We start from the raw sequence: 3,776 nt of genomic DNA, 5'->3' as shown, positions 1-3,776 counted from the left end.
GGAGGACCCTTATTTTCCAGTCCACGAGGTTACATTCCGTCTGGCCGGTCAGTAGTTTGAGATGAGTGTGCGGGAGTTTGCTTTCCACACAGGTTTGTACACTGAGCCAGAGCTTGATACTGATTTATATACGCAGGCTGTTACGATGATGGACAGGCAGACGCTTATCAGTTTCTGGAGGGCCATTTCCAGGGTTCCCTTTGGGAAATCCTGGCAAAAGGCAACCACCATTAAAGATCCCTTGTACCGATACCTGCACCAGGTGATCGCGTCGACTATCGTGCCGCGGGGTTCCAGCAAGGAGAAGGTCAACCTTAGTGACCTTTTCTTTCTTTACTGCCTACTACGCCGCCAGCCCTGCGATCTAGCAGCCAGCCTGGCAGAGTACTTTTCTACTGCATACCACCGGCAGCTCCGCGGGTTTCTTCACACTGGCTCATTTATCACCGCCATTGCACGATCGCTAGGGATCGTGCCCGAGCATGATCCGCTGCTGTCCGATCTGGTCCCGTCATCCAGGTTGGGCCGCGCGTCAGTAGCCGCTATGCAGATCACCCGTACCTTTGATGTCGGTCTGCGGTTCAGGGGTGCTGACGGGCTGATTTGGCAGCCAGAGGTGTTGCCGGAGGTCATCCCGGTTGTTATTGAGGTGAAGCCTGGGGTGTTAGCCCCTCCTGATGTTCAGCGGGCCGCTCGGCGGGCTCAGCTACAGGCTCTAGGCATCGATGAGCCTGAGGATCAGCCTGAGGGTCAGCCTGAGGCTCAGCCTCAGGCTCAGGCTCAGGCTCAGGATGATCCGGCGCAGGAGGAGCGAGTCGAGGAGGTCCCGGTACCACCAGTTCAGCCAGCTCCTGAGCCGCCACAGTACCCGCAGCACGTTTACGCTGACCTGCCTCCGGCAGCGCGTGAGGTGGCTCGGGACTTCGACCGGCGCCTCAGACGTCAGGGCGCACGCATTGACTGGATCGTCCAGACGCTCGTCGATCTACGAGAGCTCGCTGCGTTGCCTCCACTTCCCCTCCCACCGTCCCCACCGCACGAGGATTAGTACATTACTTTCTTTGTTTAGTGTTTTGTTATGTATTATGTACTTAGTTGTACCTTTTTTTTGTGTATTGTATGTACAAACTGATATGTATATATATATTGCAGTTAATCTTCTATTTACATCACGTTGGTTCTGGATTGTTTACATTTAATTCTTATGGTTTTCTGTACATTTTATTTAACGTGTTCGTTTAATTTAACAAAATAAACAACGTTAAGAATTTATATTATACACCTTCTATAAAAATAATGACGTAATGACGTAATTATAAAACAACTATGAATTATATGTAATAAAACTAAAATAAAATTTTTTTCCTCCAAAAATCTCTATCAAACTAATTCAACCAAAAATCCCTACCAAACTAACCCACAACAACCCCAAATCAACCCCACCAATATGTTTAAAAATGCACATCCAAAGCGCCTCGCTATGGCCAAAGCGGGGCGCTTTGGCCATAGCGAGGCGCTTTGGATGTGCAAAAAGACAACAGCCGTGTGCGAATAGACCTGGCCTTTTCAACATATACATTTTCAAGATGATGACGTCATTGGGTAACAGTTTTGGTAAATGATTGGCCACTTTTGGCGGCAACTTTGGACTTTTGCTTTTTTTTTTTTTCATATAATAGTTATTTATAGATGATGCCAAATTACAATTTTATCCCAGGTGTAAAATTACGATTTCGTCCTCGATTCAAAATAAAATTTTGCTTTTGCCCCTTGCTTAAATTTACGATTTTGCCCTCAGTTAAAAAAATACAATTTCACCCCTAGTTCAAAATAAAAATATGGTTTTGCCCTCAGCTAGAGTACTGTCAAATTACGATTTGGTTCCCAGTTTAAAATTACGATTTTGCCACCAGCTAAAAATTACGAATTTGCCCGCAGCTAAAATATTACGATTTCTCCCCCATTTCAAAATAAAAAAATTGGTTTTGCCCTCAGTTCAAAATATTATTTTACCTCCATTTTAAAATTACGATTTTACCTCCGCTAAAATTTGCAGTCTTGCCCAGCACTCGCTAATTGGTCCTGACAAATTATTGTTTTGCCCCCAACTCTAAGTTACATGCTTGTCATCGTTTTAGTTAAAAAAATTTTATCATAACTATGGTACTGTTTTTCTTTAATTGGTTAACTTGATGTGTCTTTTTTGATATTGTGTTATAGTTAGCATGTATAACTAACTGACATAAAGGCGTACATATTATTAACCTAAGAAATACTCGGTTTAGCGCCCCGCAACGCGGGCGGCGCATAACTCTAGTTGCCTAACACTAGCTCATTAGGCCTGAAAAATTACAGTTTTGCACTGAGCCCAAAATTACGGTCCTATCATCGTTTTTTTTCATAGCAAAATTATAGTAGTCTTTTTTTAATTGATTGAAAATTATTCGGCATCTGCCCCGCAACGCAGGCGGGGCATCTACTAGTGTAACTACAAATACATCTAAACTTTCTATGTGACACAAATAGACCCTTACTATATGTGACACGATTAGTCCCTTCGGTTTATATAAATTGTTGTTCTTTAAATGGATAAGCGTCTAATTAAACTCACTAAAATACCATTTTTCTAAATATATATGGTACTCCAATAAAGTATTTTTTTTTTCTTTTTCACTTTTTTATTTTAAAATCAAGTCTAAATCTAGTCTATATATAAATACTTACTGTTTAAAATCAAATCTAAACACTTATAATATAACACCGTCCATCACACTGCATGTCCATTGCCACCATTTTTAACCACCAACTTCATATCCATTACCTCGTCAATATTTAGGTTTTTGAAGTCCATTGTTAGAACATGTGTAGTGGTTTGGGTGAATAAAGACCCTATTTTTGGGCGTTTTCCGTCATATGGCAGTACAACAAGGGGCATTATTGAGCGTTTTTCTAAAATGGGTGTAGTGGGGATGTGGGCATTATATTAAAAAGGGGTGTTAAATAATTAAATAAAAAAAACATTCAAAAAATGGTATTGGGCAAGCATAGGAATAAATGCATGTGATTGGCCAAACAATTGGATGTTTGGCGTGGTTTAAAAAACGCCGGGGGGCTTTTTTTGAAAAAAAAACGCTAAAAAACGCCTGTGGGGGTGGGGGTGAGGCATGATTGGGCGTGTTTGGGGAAAAAACTGAGCAAAAACGCCCCAGTACGCATGGTCTTGTCATCCGCTAACAAACATACTGCCATCAATATGAACAAAAGTCCAATTCTACAAGCCTACTAGAGTTTTGAATACTATATCCATCAATTTGGGTTAGGATTTAGCTTGAGACGTATATGTATGTTACAAACAATTTCAATTTGTCTTTTGTCTTTTGTTCCCATTCATGTTGGTGTGTCTTTGTGAAATCAATCAATTATTTGTGTTTATAGGGTAATTTGAGTTCAAATCTACGACAACGGTTATTTAGTTAAATTTAACTTAACAACATCCTTAAAGATGTTTTGTTTGTGAATTTAAGGTTTGGTTTAACCAACAATGGTTTGTCTATGCTTGTGTAACAATGGTTTGCCTATGCTTGTGTAATTTAAGTGTGTGGTAGGAGAGGGGTAGAGAGTCACATAGGTGATTCAAAACATCATATGACTCGTGTATGTGTGTTTGTTTTGTCAGTAGGTTAGGGTGGTTTATGCTGGAAACGTGGTTCTGATGCTTGTGTGCTATTCCATATAATTTTTCAAACCTCAAACAACTCTCACACATTCATATCATC

This window comes from Helianthus annuus, chromosome 14, assembly GCF_002127325.2.
Source record: "Helianthus annuus cultivar XRQ/B chromosome 14, HanXRQr2.0-SUNRISE, whole genome shotgun sequence".
Lineage (NCBI taxonomy): Eukaryota > Viridiplantae > Streptophyta > Magnoliopsida > Asterales > Asteraceae > Helianthus > Helianthus annuus.
Note: the sequence above shows the minus strand (reverse complement) of the source record.